General features: G+C 47.2%; 1 protein-coding gene across 4 annotated transcripts in view; it reads right to left on the bottom strand.

Moving 5' to 3' along the window:
• The window catches only part of babam2 (BRISC and BRCA1 A complex member 2), a 374,337-nt gene that overhangs the window by 240,457 nt on the left and 114,211 nt on the right, over positions 1-19,669 (bottom strand). The window lies entirely within an intron of this gene.

Consider the following 19,669-nt stretch of genomic DNA (forward strand, 5'->3'; position numbering starts at 1 on the left):
TCGAATAGATATTCCCATTCCACCCTATCAAATGCATTTTCAGCAGCCAGAGATACTATAACCTCAGGTTTGGCTGCTGTAAAGGGGGAAAGAATAATGTTTAAAAGGCAACATATATTGGTCAACAATTATCGGACCTGCACAAAGCCTGTTTTGGTCCTCTGAAATTACACCTGGGAGGCAAGGCTCCAGCCGAAGCACCAGAACCTTAGCCAGCAGCTTAATGTCCATGTTTAAAAGTGAGATGGGTCGGTATGAACGACAATCGGTGGGTCCTTGTTCCCCTTAAGGAGCAAAGAAACAGGGCTTGAGTGAGGGTTGGAGGCAATGAACCCCGAGACAATGAATCATTAAACATATCCAATATTAAGGTTATGAACTGTTCCGAGAAGGTTTTAGAAAACTTGACTGGGAAGCTATCAGGACTGGGGGGGGGGGGGGGGGCCTTGCCAAGTTGCATCAGTCCAATGCATTTTAAAATCTCTTCTGGGCGTAATGGGGAATCCAATTCACAGCTCTTGCCCATTTCAACAGTTGGGATGTGTAGACCATCCAAGAAGTCGGCAATGATCGATTTATCGGAAGGAGGTTCTCACTTACACGGCTCGCAGTAATAGGATCTATAAGCTATGTTGACCTGAAGAGGAACAGAAACAGGACTGCCGCCCTTACTGAATATCCGAGGGATCTCATGTGAGGCTGCTTGCCGTTTGAGTCGATGAGCCAGAAGACAACTGGCCTTTTCCCCATGCTCATAAAACATAACCCGGAGCGTTGGAACTGGCGTACAGCCTTGCCAGTGGACACCTGGTAGAACTGGATCTCTAATTCTTTCCTGTTTTCCAGTAGTGCCAGAGTAGGCGCAAGCGAGCATTGGTAGTCCACCTCTAGGATGGAATCCACCAGCCTCTGCTGCTCGAACTTCGCAGTCTTCAGCATTTACTCCCTATAAGAAATAAATTCTTCCTAATGATCGCCTTAAGAGCCTCCCAAAGCATGGGATTTAGCCACTCACCAGTTGATCATGGGAGGAGACTGTAATTATGTCCTGCAGCCGAGGGTGGATAGATCGAGCTCCAGGTCGATGGGTAGGGTACGAATGGCAAGGGCACTGGGGGGATTTATGGAGAGGATCGGTATGGTGGATCCATGGCACTGTCATCGCCCAGGGGGAAGGGAGTATTCCTTCTTTTCACACGTCTCTAAGGTGTATTCGAGGATTGATTACTTCACAGTGAGTCAGGGGATTTTGGTTGGGGTGGAGGGGGCAGAGTATGCAGGGATAGTTATCTCGGACTATGCGCCCCACTGGAGGTTCCGTTTAGATCGGGACGAGAGCAGAGGCCGGGGTGGAGGTTTGATTCAGGGTTGTTGGCTAATGGAGGTTTTTGTGATACGGTGTGGGCGGCGATTAAGGAATAGGTGGAGTTGAATCAGAATGGGGAGGTGACGGTGGCCATTTTTTGGGAAGTACTGAAGGCAGTGGGTCCAGGGGGAAATTATTTTGTTTAAGGCTCGTGCGGATAGGGAAAGGAGGGAGGAACATGGCCGTCTAGTAAGCACGATAGTGGAGGTGGACAGGGAATATTCAAGGGTGCCCACCGCAGTGGGATTGGCGAGGAGGAAAAGGTTGCTGCATGCTGGTGCACCAGCAGCGGAGGCAGGCCACGTCCAGGGAAATATTGCAGATACGGACTGGGTCTGGAGATGTGGTGTCAGAGCTGGGGAAGATAAACAAGGCATCTAGGGCCCCGGGGGGAAGGTTTGGGCCACGATTGATGCGGTTGCTGTCTGACACACACGCACGCACGCACGCGCGCACACGCACGCGTCGAGATGTCCATAGAGACCCCCCCTCTGAAACAACCAGAGGTTCACACCAGCGAGGATAGAGGCCACATTTGTGACGTGGAGGTAGGTCAGAGGGACACAATGTGAAGGACATGAATGTGGACGATAGATTGGCGACACTGGGGGAACCATTAGAGAGGCTCCAAGTCCCAAAAGGGAAAGAGCTCAGGTAACTGCAGCTGCGCAACTTCCTCTGCAAGGAGACAAAAACCTTCCCCCAGAGACCCGTACACATTTTTGTACACAATGGCAGGGCTGGACTGGTTAGGGGATGACAAGTGTGGTGACATCCACGGGCGACTCATAGAAAAGGTCAGGACCCCACCAGGTGGAAATGATCGGAGGAGCTGGGCATGGAGATAGGGGGAGGATTCTGGATCGAGGTGCTGCACAGGATCAACTCCACCTCCTCCTGCTCCGGACTAAGCCTGGTGCAGCTCAAGGTGGTGCACAGAGCACACCTTAATCAAGACACGCATGAGTGGGTTCTTCCTGGAGGTAGATGTTTAGTGCAAGCGGTGTCAGTGGGGCCTTGCCAACCACACCCATATGTTCTGGTCCTGCCCCAGGGTTCTGGACAGCCTTTTTCAAGGTCATGTCCAGGGTTGTAGGGGTCGGGATGGAGCCGTGCTCAACTGTGGGGGTCTTCGGGGTGTCAGAGCATCCAGAGCTCTGGACAGGGAAGAGGCGGACACCCTAGCCTTCGCCTCACTGATGACCAGGTGGAAACTTCTGCTAGGCTGGAAGTCGGCAGCGCCACCCAGGGCTTCGGAGTAACTCTCAGACTTGGCAAAGTTCCTGAAACTAGAAAAAAATAAAATTCTCGATAAGGGTGTCCGAGGAGGGATTCCGCGCCACGTGGAAGAAGTTCACAAACTCTTTGCAGATGTATTCGAAATCAGAAACTAACTTGGCGGGAGGGGGGGAAGAGGAGAGAAGAGTTGTAGGGGGATTCTGCAGGGAGCACGGCCAGGATGAAGGGGAGCTTGCGTATAGCAGAGGAGATATGGGGAATGGGGACGAAGGCCATTCGTGAGGTGGGGTGGGGGGGGGGGGGTGGGGGTGGGGGGGGGGGGGGGGGGAGAGGAGAGACGACACAACACGGATCCCACCCACAAACCGGGATGGCGGACCATCCTAACCTCCCTCAAGAATTTATGTGAGGGGGCAACAGGACCTCCCCCCTCACCAGCAAAATGAATATAATTATAAACAATGTTAAGAGCTCTGGTTATTATAACTATGAATGTACGGTTGCGTATAATTCTTATTACGAAACTTTAAAAATCCCAATAAAAACACTTTAAAATATATGTGATACGCATCAATGTAAAAAATGTAAGGAATTGATAGTACTGGGCGGAAATGGCTGTCATGAGGGGACATCATTTTAAGGCGATTGGAGGAAGGTATGGGGAAATGTCAGAAATAGGTTCTTTACACAGAGAGTGGTAGGTGCATGGAATGCACTGCCAGCGGAGGTGGTGCAGTCAGAGTCAATAGGGACATTTAAGCGACTCTAGGACGGGCACATGGACAGCAGTAAATTGAAGGGATGTAGGTTAAGTTGATCTTAGATTAGGATAAATGGTCGGTAAAACATAGTGGGCCGAAGGGCCTGTACTATGCTGTACTGTTCTATGTACCATCACAGACACGGTAGCAGCTTGTGATACTTGTGTTGATGTTATTATTTTGGTTACTATTATTATTTTTATATTATTCTGCAAACTTTTCATATTAAGTGCAAAAAATTCCAATAAAAATACTTTTTTTTAAAAACGTGTTTAGACAGTCTCAAATCAGTTGAGTTTGTCGCATTACCTTTGCTGTGCGCTATCATCCCATTTTGTCATTTAATCACTCCCTGTCTTCCACTCAATCAGAGATCTCGCCCTTCATGCTTTACTACCCTCTCCCACCTCCTTTCAAAAGCTCTGTACTTGTTTAAAACTCATTATATCTGCAACAATTTAGAATTTTGACAAAAGGCCACAGATCCATGTTTCATAGAATTTACAGTGCATAACGAGACCATTCGGCCCGTCGAGTCTTCACCGGCCCGTTTAAGCCCACACCCTCCACCCTATCCCTGTAACCCAGTAACCCCACCTAACCTTTTTATGGACACTAAGGGCAATTTATCATGGCCAATCCACCTAACCTGCACATCTTTGGACTTTGGAAGGAAACATGAGCAAACCCACCAGACACGGGGAGAACGTGCAGATTCTGCACAGATAGTGACCCAAGCCGGGAATCGAACCTGGGACCTGAGCTCTGAAGCAACAGTGCGAACCACTGTGCTACCATGCCGCAGTGGTAAAATCTGTTTCGCTTTCCCCAGATGCTGCCTGCCCTACTGAATTTATGCATTATTTGCCCAGTCAGCTCACTGTAGAAAGTTAGACCTTGTAATTAAAAGGGCAAGTACCCTTTTAACAACTTGATAACAGTTAACAGAAAGCACAACATAAGGGGGAACAATTTAAGGTTAAATTGAATTTCTGCCTGTAATAAATTGTCAGCAATTTTAAAAGCATCAAATCCCAATTTATTTTTCTTACTTTTCTTTTCTGACTTTTCATTCTTTTAATTAAATTTATTTGAGGTTCTTCATTTCTTTCTTGACAGGGTCCCACTGAAATGCCTAATTCTTTCGCAATCTTTAAACCTAGAACAAGGGAGCCCGGTTTCAGGATAAAGGGCTGATCATTTAGGATGAGGAGATATTTCTTCACTCAAAGTGTTGTGAAGCTCTGGAATTATCTACACCAGAGGGTTGTGGATGTGTCATCATTGAATATAGTTACAGCTGGAATAGTATTTGGTTGCCCAGGGAATCCAAGGTTATGGGGAGAAGGCAGGAAAGTGGAGTAACAGAGAAACATTTGGTCCTTCGAGCCGACTCCACCATTCATTAAGATCATGGATGATCAGCAAGTTCAATACCCTGATCCCGCCTTCCCCCCATATCCCTTGACCCCTTTAGCTCCAAGATGATATCTAATTCCTTCTTGAAATTACACAAGATTTTGGCCTCAATTATTTTCTGTGGTAGTGAATTCCACAGATTCACCACTCTCTGGGCGAAGAAATTTCTCCTCACCTCAGTCCTAAAAGGATTACCCCTTATTGGTAGCAGATCCCAAGAAAAGGAATTTGTGGAATGCCTAAGAGATGTTTTTTTGGAGCAGCTTGTGGTAAAGCCAACTAGGGGACAAGCAATTCTGGATTTGATGTGTAATGAGGCAGACCTGATTAGTGAACTGAAGGTGAAGGAACCCTTTGGGGGCAGTGATCACGATATGATAGAATATACACTGCAGTTTGAGAGGGAGAAACTAGAATCAGATATAACAGTATTACAATTGAATAAAGGTAACTACAAAGACATGAGGGAGGAGCTTGCCAGAGGTGATTGGAAGGGCAACCTAGCAGGGAAGACAGTGGAGCAGCAGTGGCAGGAGTTTTTAGGGGTTATTCGGGAGGCACAACAGAAATTCATCCCAAGGAGGAGGAAAGACGAAGGGCATCCATGGCTGACGAGAGAAGTCAAGGACAGCATAAAAGCAAAAGAAAAAGCATACAAAGTGGCGAGGAATCGTGGGAAGCGGAGGATTGGGAAGCTTTTAAAAGCAAGCAGCGGACAACTAAAAAAGCAATAAGGGGGGAGAAGATGAAATATGAGTGTAAGCTAGCTCGTAATATAAAAGAAAATATCAAGAGGTTTTTTCAATATAAAAAAGGTAAGCAAGAGGCAAGAGTAGACATTGGACCGCTGGAAAATGAGGCTGGAGAAGTGGTAATAGGAAACAAAGAAATGGCAGAGGAACTGACACCAGTGGGACACCAGGACCTCAGGAGAATCGAGGGCAGATGCGAGTGTAGCGGCCATCAACAAGGAGAAGATTCTGGAGAAACTAATAGATCTGAAGTTGGATAAATTACCTGGACCGAACGGATAACACCCCAGGGTTCTAAAGGAGATTGTGGAGGCATTTGTGACAATCTTTCAGGAATCACTGGAGGTAGGGAGGGTCCCAGAGGACTGGGAAATAGCTAATTTAACAGCAGAGTGGCGCAGTGATTAGCATTGTTGCCTCACGGGGTCGAGGGCCCGGGTTTGATCCAGGCCCCGTATCATTGTTGGTGTGGAGTTTGCACATTCTCCCCTTGTCTGCATGGGTCTCACCTCCACAACCCAAAGATGTGGAGGGTAGGTGAATTGGCTACGCGACACTGCCATTAATTGGGAAAAAATTAATTGGGCACTTTTTTTAAAATTTAAAAAACAAGGGACGGAGGGTGGTAGAAGATGGGAAATTATAGGCCGGCTAACCTGACTTCAGTCATTGGTAAGATTTTAAGAGTTCATTATTAAAGTTGAGATTGCAGAGTACTTGATAAAACAGGCCTGAGTCAGCATGGCTTCATCAAGGGGAGGTCATGTTTGACAAATCTATTAGAGTTCTCTGAGGAGGTAATAAGGAATTTAGACAAAGGAGAACCAGTGGAGGTGATCTATTTAGATTTACTGAATCATAGAATTTACAGTGCATTAGGAGGTCATTCGGCCCATCAAGTCTGCACCGGCTCTTAGAAAGAGCACCCTACTTCACCCTATCCCCGTTAACCAGTAACCCCACCCAGTCTTTTTGGACTCCAAGGGAAATTTATCATGGCCAATCCACCTAAACTGCACATCTTTGGACTGTGGGAGGAAACCGGAGCACCCGGAGGAAACCCACGCACACACGGGGAGAACGTGCAGACTCCGCACAGACAGTGACCCAAGCCGGGAATCAAACCTGGGAAACTGGAGCAACTGTGCTAACCACTGTGCTACCATGCTGCCCTTAAAGGTCTTTGACAAGGTGCCGCATAGGAGACTGTTAAATAAGTTAAGAGCCCATGGTGTAAAGGGTAAGATACTGACATGGATTGGGGATTGGCTGACTGGCAGAGAGTGGCGATATAAGGGTCTTCTTCAGGGTGGCAGCTGGTGACTCGTGGTGTGCCTCAGCGGTCGGTACTGGGACCGCAACTTTTCATAATATACATTATCGATCTGGAAGAAGGAACTGAGGGCACTGTTGCTAAGTTTGCAGATGATACAAAGATGGGCAGGTTGTATTGAGGAAGCAGGGGAATGGTAGAAAGACTTGGACAGGCTAGGAGAGTGTGCAAAGAATTGGCAAATGGAATACAATGTGGAAAAATGTGAACAAGAATGATCCCTGGATGAAGAGCTGGTCATATGAGGAGTGGCTGAGGACACTGGGTAAGCATTCGTTGGAGTTTAGGAGGATGAGGGGGGATCTTACTGAAACTTACAGGATACTGAGAGGCCGAGATAGAGTGGACATGGAGAGGATGTTTCCACTAGTAGGAAAAACTAGAACTCAAGGCCACAGCCTCAGACTGAAGGGACGGCTCTTTAAAACAGAGATGAGGAGAACTTTCTTCAGCCAGAAAGTGGTGAATCTGTGGAACTCTTTGCTGCATAAGGCTGTGGATGCCAAATCACTGAGTGTCTCTAAGACAGAGATAGATAGGTTTTTGAATAATAACGGGATTAGGAGTTATGGGGAGAAGGCAGGAGAATGGGGATGAGAAACATATGAGACCTTGTCGAAAGCCTTCCGAAAGTCTAAATAAACTGCATCAACTGGTTCTCCCTGGTCAACACAACTAGTTATATCTTCAAAGAATTCCAGTAGATTTGTCAAGGATAATTTTCCTTTCGTAAATCCATGCTGATTTTGTCTGATTGCACCACTGCTTTCCAAATGCTGTGCTACTGAATCCCTGATAATGGACTCCAGCAACTTGCCTACTACTGACGTCAGGCTCACTGGTCTATAGTTCCCTGTTTTCTCTCTATGTCTCTTTTTGAATAGCAGGGTTACATTCGTTACCCTCCAATCTGAAGGAACCATTCCAGAGTCCAAAGAATTTTGGAAAATGACCACCAATGGATGGCATGGTAGCACAGTGGTTAGCATGGTGGCTTCACAGCGCCAGAGTCCAAGGTTCGATTCCCGGCTTTCTCCCCGTGTCTGCGTGGATTTCCTCCGGGAGCTCCGGTTTTCTCCCACAAGTCCCGAAAGATGTGCATGTAATAATAATAATCGCTTATTGTCACAAGTAGGCTTCAATGAAGTTACTGTGAAAAGCCCCTAGTCGTCACATTCCGGCGTCTGTTCGGGGAGGCCGATACGGGAATTGAACCCGCACTGCTGGCCTTGTTCTGCATTACAAGCCAGCTGCTTACCCCTCTGCGCTAAACCAGCCCCAGGTGAATTGGACATTCTGAATTCTCCCTCTGTGTACCCGAACAGGTGCCGGAATGTGGCGACTAGGGGCTTTTCACAGTAACTTCATTGCAGTGTTAATGTAAGCTTACTTGTGACAATAAAGATTATTATTACTACTATTTCTAGGGCCACTTCCTTAAGTACTCTGGGATGAAGATTATCAGGCCCCGGAGACTTGTTCACTTTCAATCCCATTAATTTGCCCAAAATTATTTATTTACTAATACTAATTTCCTTCAGCGACTCATTAAAACTTTCTCAGAACTTCAGGTACATTATTCATGTCTTTTGTGAAGACAGAAGCAAACTACAAATTTAGCTCTTCAGCCATTTCTTTGTTACCCCTTATGAATTTCCCAGTTTATGACTGTAAGGGGCCTACATTAGTTTTTAATCAATCTTTTTCTCTTTACATACCTATAGAAACATTTGCAGTCAGTTTTTATGTTCCCTGTCAGTTTACTTTCAAATTGTTTTTTCCCCCTTCTTAATCAATCCCTTGGTCTGGCTTTGCTGAATTTTAAACTGTTCCCAATCCTCAGGCCTATTGCTTTTTCTTGCCAATTTGTCGGTCTCTTTGAATCTAATACTTTCTCTAATCACCCTTGCAAGCCATGGTTCGGCCACTGCTCACTTTCTACTTGTGTGCCAAATAGGAATAAACAACTTTTGTGAGTTTGCCTATTTGTTCTACTGCCTGTCCACTGTCCTTCCTTTCAGTAATGTTTCCCTGTCATAGCCAGCTCATGTCTCAAACCATCATAGTTACCTTTATTGAGGTTCAGGACCCTGGTCTCAGAATCAACTACCTCACGGTTCACCTTGATAAATAATTCTAGATATTATGGTCACTCATCCACAAAGGTTCTCTCACAAGTGGAGTGCCAACTAATCCTTTTTCATTGCACAACACCCAGTCCAAGATGGTCTGTTCCTATGTTGGTTCCTCAGCATACTGGTCCAAAATCCCAGTCCGTATTCACTCCAGAAATTCTTCCTCTATTACACTGTGACTAATTTGACTCACCCAATCTATATGCAGATTAAAGTCACCCATACTCACAGATGTTGCAAGGGTTGATTGGAGTAGCTTGTTTGAGGGCAAAGGGACCTACCGCAAGTGGGAGGACTTTAAAAGCGAAATAGCGAGAGGTAAGGGTCTATATGTTCCTGTTATGGTGAAGAGCAAGGCTGGCAGGAGTAGGGAACCCTGGATGACAAAACATATTGAGGTTTCGGCCAGGGAAAACAAGGAATGGCTCAGCAAAAGCAGCTGGAACCCAGAGATTCCCTGGAGGTGTACAAGGGATACAAGAGGATACTCAAGAAGGGCAAAAAGGGGGCATGAGGTAGCTTTGGCTGAGAGGACCAAGGGGTTCTTTAAGTATATTAAAGGAAAAAGAATACGTAGAGAGAGAATAGGAGCTCTCAGGGACCAAAGTGGACACATGTGTGGAACCACATGAGATGGGCGAGGTTCTCAATGAATAGTTCTCCTCTGTTTACCGTGGAGAAGAACAAGACAACTTGGGAACCTGGGAAGGTTACTGCCGATATATTGGGGACAGTTTGCATTACAGTAGAGGAGGCGATGGACATATTAAAATGTATGAAGGTGGATAAATCTCCTGGCCCTGACCAGGTGTATCCAAAAACACGGCGTGAGACTAGGGAAGAAATTGCGGGAGCCCTGGCTGAGATATCTGCATCATCGTTAGTCACTGCTGAGGTACCAGAAGACTGGAGGGTAGAAAATGTTGTGCCTTTATTTAAGAAGTGCTGCAAAGAAAAACCTGGGAATTATAGAGTGGTAAGCCTAACATCTGTGGTGGGTAACTTACTCGAGTGGATTCTGAGGGATAAGATATACAGGCATTTGGTAAGATAGGGTTTGATTAGAAGTAGTCAGCTTGGCTGTGCATGGGAGATCATGCCTTACAAATTTCTTAGAAGGGAGGCCATGCCACGCTAACTTGATCGGGTTTTTTGAGGAGGTGACAAAGGTGATTGATGAGGGAAGGGTGGTGAATGTTGTTTACATGGACTTCAGTAAGGCCCTTGACAAGGTGCCTCATGGCAGACTGGTACAAAAGGTGAAGTCACATGGGATCAGACGTGAGGTGGTAAGATGGATACAGAACTGGCTCGGTCACAGAATGCAAAAGGTAGCAGTAGAAGGGTGTTTTTTTGAATGGATAGTTGTGACTAGTGATGTTTTACAGGGATCTGTGCTGGGTCCTCTGTTGTTTGTAGTATACATAAACGATTTGGAGGAAAATGTAGCTGGTCTGATCTGTAACTTTGCAGATGACTCCAAGGTTGGTGGAGTGGTAGATAGTGTTGAGGATTGTCAGAGGATACAGATGCAGATAGGTTGGAGACTTGGGCAGGGAAATGGCAAATGGAGTTTAATCCAGACAAATGTGAGGCAAGCATTTTGGTGGGTCTAACATAGAGGGGAAATATACCGTAAATGGCAAAACTCTTAGGAAAGTCAGAGAGATCTGGGCGTGCAGGTCCACAGATCTTTTAAAGTGGCAACACAAGTGGACAAGAAAGCATTTGGAATGCTTGCTTTCATTGGACGAGGCATCGAGTATAAAAACTGGCAAGTCATGCTACAGTTGTATCAATCGTGGTAAGGCCACACTTGGAATATTTGCACAATTCTGGTCGCCACACTATCAGAAGGATGTGGAGGCTTTGGAGCGGGTGCAGAGGTTTACCAGGATGTTGCCTGGTCTGGAGGGTGTTAGCTATGTGGAGAAGCTGAATAGACTCGGACCGTTTCCATTAGAACAACGGAGGTTGAAGGGTTACCTGATAGAGGTCCACTAGATTATGAGGGGCATGGATAGAGTAGATGGGCAGGCACTCTTTCCCAGGGTGGCAGGTCAGTCACCAAGGAGCATAGGTTTAAGGTCCTTGGGGCAAGGTTTAGAGGAGATGTGCGAGGCAGGTTTTTAAAAAAAAAAAAATTTATACAGAGTGTGGCGAATGCCTAGAACACGTTGCCAGGGAAGGCTGTGGAAGCAGATACATTAACGGCATTCAAAAGGCATTTCGATAAATACATGGATAGGATGGATATAGAGGGATACGGCACTTGGAAATGCTGAGGGTTTTGGCCAAGGGTGGTATCATGGCCGGTAGAGGTTTGGAGGGCCGAAGGGCTGTTGCTGTTCTTTGAAGAAGTGACCAGGAAGGTTGACGAGGGCAGGGCAGTAGACGTAGTCTCGATGAACTTCAGTAAGGCCTTTGATAAAGTTCCACAAAGTAGGCTGCTCTGGAAGATCACATGGAATCCTGGGAGAGTTGCCAAATTGGATATACAAATGGCTTGATGGTAGGAAGCAGAGGTTAATGGTGGAAGGATGCTTGTCGGACTAGAGACCTGTGACGGCTGGTGTGCCTCAGGGGTCAGTGCTGGGCCCATAGCTATTTTTTAATTCGACATCAACGATTTGCATGAGAATGTACAAGGCATGATCATTAAGCTTGTAGGCAACACTAAAAATTGTATCTTTTTAAAAACGCATTTTATTCAAACTTGTATCAAATAGGTTACAGCAAATAAACACTCTGGGAAACATTCTTCCCAACAATCAACTATACAGTTTGTACAGATGTGTCTCCTTTTTCACCCCCCTTCCCTTGCGAAGAACAGCTCCTCAAACACGGTCACAAACATCCCCCACCTTTTCTCAAACTCCCCTGCTGAGCCCCTTAACTCATACTTTATCTTCTCTAACCGCAGGAAGTCATACATGTCACCCAACCATGCTGCTACCCCCGGTGGCGATGCCGACCGTCACTCCAGCAAAATTCGTCACCGTGCAATCAGAAAGGCTGAGGCCAAGACATCGGCCGCCCTCCTCCCCATGAGCTCCGGCTTCTCCGAAACCCCAAATATCGCCACCAAAGGGTCCACTATCCTGGCTAAGACCGCAAACACACCCGCCCAGAATCTTCCCAATTTTTCACAACCCCAAAACATGTGCGCATGATTCGCTGGACCCCGCCAACACCTCTCACACTCATCTGCTACCCCCTGAAAGAACCTACTCATTCTCGCCAGTCATATGCACCCTGTGCACCACCTTAAGCTGTATCAAGCTTATCCTTGCACAAGGAGGTCCCATTTACCCTTGGCAGTGCCTCACTCCATACTCCCAATTGATCCCCATTTCCAACTCTGCTTCCCATTTCTCCTTGATCTTCACCACCCGCTCACCTCCCTGCTCCCCCAGCCACTTATATATATCCCCAATTCTTCCCTCCCCTTCCACATCCGGAAGCAGCAGTTGCTCCAGCAGGGTGTATCATGGCAATCTAGGGAACCCCTTCTAGACCTTTTGTGCAAAGTCTCTAACCTGTAGATACCTGAACTCACTACCCCTTGGCAGCCCTACCCTCTCCCTTAGCTCCTCCAGACTGGCGAACCCTTCCTCCAAATACAAATCGCTCACCTTGACCAGCCCCACTTCCCTCCACCTCCTGCATACACTTTCCATTCCCCCCGGCTCAAACCCATGATTCTCACACAGCGGCGTTAGCACCGGCATCCCTTCCACCCATATCTTCCCCGTGGACTGCACCACTGGGCTCCCTGAATATCTACTCGGAGCCATTGGCAATGCTGCCGTCACCATAGCCCTCAAACTAGACCCTTAACAAGATTCCTCCTCCATCCTAACTCACTCTACCCCTTCTCCTTCCCACCACCGCCGCACCGTGTCCACATTCGCAGCCCCACTGCTGCCTCTGCAGCAGGGTCCTCCCCACCCTCGGCACCTTCCCTGCCCTTACAAAGTCAGAGATGATTGTGTCCACTTTCCGAAAAAAGGCCATTGGTATAAAGTTCGGGAGAGCCTGAAAGATAAACAAGAACCTCACCAGAATATTCATTTTCACCACTTGGATCCTCCCCGCCAACGTTAAGTGCAATGTATCCCACCTCTTAAGATCCTCCCTGGCCTCCTCCACCAGCTTCGTTAAGTTCCACATGGTACCGTAAATGACATTCCCCCTAAATTAGCCCGCTGTGCCAGCTCATTCACCGGGAATACCGCGTTTTCCCCTACATTCAGCTTGTATCCCGAGAACCCACCAAACCTCCCCAACAGGCCCATACTCTTTCCCTTACTCTCCAACTGATCCGAAACCTACAGCAAGAGGTCATCGGCATAGAGCGACACCCGATGCTCCCTCTGTTCCCTCATCATCCCCTGCCACTCTGCCGACCCCCTGAGAGCCATCGCAAATGGTTCTATGGCCAGCGCAAACAGCAGCGGCGACAGCAGGCACCCCTGCCTCGTACCCCTGTGTAAGTCAAAGCTTTGTGAGCTCATATAATTCGTCCTCACCATCGCTCTTGGCGCCACATACAGCAACCGCACCCATGCCACAAATCTCGGTCCAAACCCAAACCTTCCCAAAACTTCGAACAATTATCGCCACTCCACCCGATCAAATACTTTCTCCGTGTCCATGGACACCACCACCTCCGGTACCAGAGCTCTCGACGGTTTCATCACCACATTCAACAGCCGTCTTATATTACTCGTGAGCTGTCTGCCCTTCACGAAGCCCGTTTGACCTTCTGCAACCACCCCGGGACACAATCCTCCATCCTTCCCGCCAACAACTTAGCCAATACTTTCACATCCGTGTTCAATAGTGATATGGGTCTATACGACCCACATTCCACCGGATCCTTTTTTGGGGATTAGTGTGATTACTGCCTGCTTCATTGTCTCCGGCAACTCCCCCTTCTCCAGGACTTCATTAAACGCCCCCAACAGATGTGGTGCAAGGTCCGCTGCAAATTCCTTATAAAATTCTGTCGGGTACCCATCCGGCCCAGGGGCCTTCCCCGACTTCATACCCCTGATACTATCCAGCATCTCCCTCAGTCCCAGGGGCTCCTCCAACGCTTGCCTCTTTTGCTTCCTCCACCTGGGGAAATTCCAGCTCGTCCAGCATACGGCTTGCCTTCTCCCCATACTCTTATTTCACCCCTCTTGCCCTACGCAGTTGCCCTACCGCCCTCCCCGTTGTCAGCCTGTCAAACTGTCCCTGCAACTTTTTCCTCCTCGCCAATCCCTCCACAGTGGGCACCCCTGAATATTCCCTGTCCACCTCCACTATTTCGCTCACTAGACAACAGGGTTGTGGTGATGGGAGACTTCAATTTCCCCAATATTGACTGGGACTCACTTAGTGCCAGGGGCTTAGACGGGGCAGAGTTTGTAAGGAGCATCCAGGAGGGCTTCTTAAAACAATATGTAAACAGTCCAACTAGGGAAGGGGCGGTACTGGACCTGGTATTGGGGAATGAGCCCGGCCAGGTGGTAGATTTTTCAGTAGGGGAGCATTTCGGTAACAGTGACCACAATTCAGTAAGTTTTAAAGTACTGGTGGACAAGGATAAGAATGGTCCGAGGATGAATGTGCTAAATTGGGGGAAGGCTAATTATAACAATATTAGGCGGGAACTGAAGAACATAGATTGGGGGCGGATGTTTGAGGGCAAATCAACATCTGACATGTGGGAGGCTTTCAAGTGTCAGTTGAAAGGAATACAGGACAGGCATGTTCCTGTGAGGAAGAAAGATAAATACAGCAATTTTCGGGAACCTTGGATGACGAGTGATATTGTAGGCCTCGTCAAAAAGAAAAAGGAGGCATTTGTCAGGGCTAAAAGGCTGGGAACAGACGAAGCCTGTGTGGCATATAAGGAAAGTAGGAAGGAACTTAAGCAAGGAGTCAGGAGGGCTAGAAGGGGTCATGAAAAGTCATTGGCAAATAGGGTTAAGGAAAATCCCAAGGCTTTTTACACTTACATAAAAAGCAAGAGGGTAGCCAGGGAAAGGGTTGGCCCACTGAAGGATAGGCAAGGGAATCTATGTGTGGAGCCAGAGGAAATGGGCGAGGTACTAAATGAATACTTTGCATCAGTATTCACCAAAGAGAAGGAATTGGTAGATGTTGAGTCTGGAGAAGGGGGTGTAGATAGCCTGGGTCACATTGTGATCCAAAAAGACGAGGTGTTGGGTGTCTTAAAAAATATTAAGGTAGATAAGTCCCCAGGGCCGGATGGGATCTACCCCAGAATACTGAAGGAGGCTGGAGAGGAAATTGCTGAGGCCTTGACAGAAATCTTTGGATCCTCGCTGTCTTCAGGGGATGTCCCGGAGGACTGGAGAATAGCCAATGTTGTTCCTCTGTTTAAGAAGGGTGGCAGGGATAATCCCGGGAACTACAGGCCGGTGAGCCTTACTTCAGTGGTAGGGAAATTACTGGAGAGAATTCTTCGAGACAGGATCTACTCCCATTTGGAAGCAAATGGACGTATTAGTGAGAGGCAGCACGGTTTTGTGAAGGGGAGGTCGTGTCTCACTAACTTGATAGAGTTTTTCGAGGAGGTCACTAAGATGATTGATGCAGGTAGGGCAGTAGATGTTGTCTATATGGACTTCAGTAAGGCCTTTGACAAGGTCCCTCATGGTAGACTAGTACAAAAGGTGAAGTCACACGGGATCAGGGGTGAACTGGCAAGGTGGATACAGAACTGGCTAGGCCATAGAAGGCAGAGGGTAGCAATGGAGGGATGCTTTTCTAATTGGAGGGCTGTGACCAGTGGTGTTCCACAGGGATCAGTGCTGGGACCTTTGCTCTTTGTAGTATATATAAATGATTTGGAGGAAAATGTAACTGGGCTGATTAGTAAGTTTGCAGACGACACAAAGGTTGGTGGAATTGCGGATAGCGATGAGGACTGTCTGAGGATACAGCAGGATTTAGATTGTCTGGAGACTTGGGCGGAGAGATGGCAGATGGAGTTTAACCTGGACAAATGTGAGGTAATACATTTTGGAAGGGCTAATGCAGGTAGGGAATATACAGTGAATGGTAGAACCCTCAAGAGTATTGAAAGTCAAAGAGATCTAGGAGTACAGGTCCACAGATCACTGAAAGGGGCTACACAGGTGGAGAAGGTAGTCAAGAAGGCATACGGCATGCTTGCCTTCATTGGCCGGGGCATTGAGTATAAGAATTGGCAAGTCATGTTGCAGCTGTATAGAACCTTAGTTAGGCCACACTTGGAGTATAGTGTTCAATTCTGGTCGCCACACTACCAGAAGGATGTGGAGGCTTTAGAGAGGGTGCAGAAGAGATTTACCAGAATGTTGCCTGGTATGGAGGGCATAAGCTATGAGGAGCGATTGAATAAACTTGGTTTGTTCTCACTGGAACGAAGGAGGTTGAGGGGCGACCTGATAGAGGTATACAGAATTATGAGGGGCATAGACAGAGTGGATAGTCAGAGGCTTTTCCCCAGGGTAGAGGGGTCAATTACTAGGGGGCATAGGTTTAAGGTGAGAGGGGCAAAGTTTAGAGTAGATGTACGAAGCAAGTTTTTTACGCAGAGGGTAGTGGGTGCCTGGAACTCACTACCGGAGGAGGTAGTGGAGGCAGGGACGATAGGGACATTTAAGGGGCATCTTGACAAATATATGAATAGGATGGGAATAGAAGGATACGGACCCAGGAAGTGTAGAAGATTGTAGTTTAGTCGGGCAGTATGGTCGGCACGGGCTTGGAGGGCCGAAGGGCCTGTTCCTGTGCTGTACATTTCTTTGTTCTTTGACGGTCATGTTCCGCCCTCCTTTCCTTATTCGCACTAACCGTAAATGAGATAATTTCTCCCCGGACCACTGCCTTCAGTGCTTCCCAAAAAATGCCTGCCGACACCTCCCCATTCTGATTGAACTCCACATAATCCCTAATCACCAACCGCACCTTATCACAAAAACCTCCATCCGCCAACAACCCCGAGTCGAACCGCCACCCCGGCCTCTGCTTTCGTCCCATACTGAACCGAATATGCAGCCAGTGGGGTGCATTGCCCGAGATAACTATTCCTGCATACTCTGCCGCCTTCTTGAAACCTGCCCGTCGTTTTACCAATTCGGCTCCGATGCCCTGATAATACCGGACGTTACTTCCCTCCCAGTCGCAGCTACGCTTCTCCCTGGCCCACCGTAGAATTTTCTCTTTCTCCACAAATTTATGGAGTCTCACGATCACCGCCCGTGGCGGCTCCCCAGCTCTAGGCTTTTGCCTCAGAGACCTATGCGCTCGGTCCACTTCAGGTGTCTTATCTAGCACCCCTTCTGCCACCAGTCCCGCCAGCATCCTCGAGACGTACCTCGTGGCACTCACATCTTCCACTCCTTCAGACTGGCCCACTATTCTCAGGTTCTGTCTTCTCGAGGTATTCTCCTGCTCCTCAACCTTTGCCCTCAGCGTTTTACAAAGGTCTCCTAGGAGCCCCACCTCCGCCTCCAGAGCCACCACACGATCGCTGTGGTCCGAGATCACTCCTTCAATCTCCCAAATCCGTGACCCCTGCACCTCTAAACACCTCTCCATCCGCTCAAATACTCTTCAGGGATGCCACAGTTTCTGCAATGGCCTTTACATGATCCTCATGCATTTCTTTCATCTGTTTATGGAATTCCTCCTTGATAAAAGTAATCAGTTCCTGTATCTGGGGCCTTACAGCTTGCCCCTCCCCTGCCTGCATGCTGGAAGAGACTGTCTGTGAAGCACAAAACTGTTTCAACTTTCCAGCCAAACCTCTCACTACTTACTGCCGGGTCCGTTGATCAGAAGACATATCATTCCTGGGGTAAACTACTCCTCTAACATTTACCTATGCCTTTTCATCAAAATTCCACCCGGATCTGGGTAAAAAGAGCCCTTTTCTGTGACTTTGAACAGGAACAGCCCTTTATGTGACCAATCACTCCATGGTCACAAGCGGAAATCAATAGGTGGCATTGTAGACAGTGAGGAAGGTTATCAAAAATTGCAGCAGGATCTTGATCAGCTAGGGAAGTGGGCGAAGAAATGGCAAATGGAGTTTAATACAGATTGGTGTGAGGTGTTACATTTTGGAAAGTCAAATCAAGTAGGACTCTCACTGTGAATGGTAGGACCTTAGGAAGTATCATGGAACAGAGGGACCTTGCAGTTCAGGTGCACGGTTCTGTAAAGGTTGAATCTCAGGTAGATAGGGCAGTGAAGAAGGCTGTTGGCATGCTGGCCTTCATCTGTCATGGCACTGAGTATAGGAGTTAAGAAGTTATGTTGCAGTTATGTGCGGCTTCACTTACAGGAAGTTGGTGAAGCCGCACCTGGAGTATTGTGTTCAGTTTTGGTCACCTGCTACAGGAAAGATGCTATTAAACTGGAGGGAATGCAGAAGAGATTTACAAGGATGTTGCCAGGATTCAAGGGACTGAGTTATAAGGAGAGATTGGACAGGCTAAGACTTTTTTCTTTGGAGCGTGGGAGACTGAGGGGTGACCTTGTAGAGGTGTATAAGATCATGAGAGGCATGAATAGAGTGAATGCACTCAGTCTTTTTCCCAGGGTTGGGGAATCGAGAACTAGAGGGCACAGGCTTAAGTTAAGAGGGGAAAGAATTAATGGGAACCTGAGGAGCAACCTTTTCTTCTTTTTTACACAGAGGGTGGCATGTATGTGGAGTGAGTTGCTGGATGAAGTGCTTGAGACAGGGACATTGACAGCATTTAAAAGGCATTTGGATAGATACATGGATTGGAAAGGTTTGGAGGGATATGGGCCAAATTTAGGCAAATGGGGTTAGCTTAGATGAGCTTTTCGGCTGGCATGGACCAGTTTGGGCCAAAGGGCCTGTCTCCATGTCATAGATTCTATCTTCCTTTATCACATGCATCTCTGATTTCCTTTTTAATGCTATTCCCAACATTATCAGTGCAGTTTTAGTGGTCCCGATTAATGTTTTTTGCCCCTTGATGTTTCTTAACTTGACAGACAGATTCAATATCATCTGGACTGATGTCTTTTCTCAATATTGTGTCAATAGCTTCTTTAATCAACAATGCAACTCCACCACTTTTTCCTTCGGTCTGTCCTTCCTAAAAACCGAATAGCCCTCAATGTTTATTTGCATCCTTGGTCACCTTGGAGCCACGCCTCCGTAATCCCAACTATATCATATCCCTTTACAAATACTTGTGCAACTAATTCATCCATTTTATTTTGAATACTCTGCGAGTTCAGGTACAAAACATTAAGGCTAGCCCTTTTTAATGTCCCTTGTCCCGACTCTACTATTTTTTTAAGGTGTCGTTATCTGATGCAGGCCCTTGATTTCTCTGCCTACCACTTTTCTTATTCTCCTTTCTGTCTTTTTCTCTTTTAAGACCAAGATCAGCCATGATCGTACTGAATGGCAGAGCAGATTCAACAGGCCTTCTCCTATTTCTTATATTTTCACTGGTTCAGGAGATGCATTGTTCGTTCCATGGTTCACTAAGGTCCCAGATGTTGGTTTTCCTTGTAACACAAGCTTACACTTCCAGCAGTTATGAGGAACTGAAGGATGCAGGAAAAAGTTTAACTAATGAGCCACACCATGATATGTCTAATTTCAGCAAGAT

This window comes from Scyliorhinus torazame, chromosome 4, assembly GCF_047496885.1.
Source record: "Scyliorhinus torazame isolate Kashiwa2021f chromosome 4, sScyTor2.1, whole genome shotgun sequence".
NCBI lineage: Eukaryota > Metazoa > Chordata > Chondrichthyes > Carcharhiniformes > Scyliorhinidae > Scyliorhinus > Scyliorhinus torazame.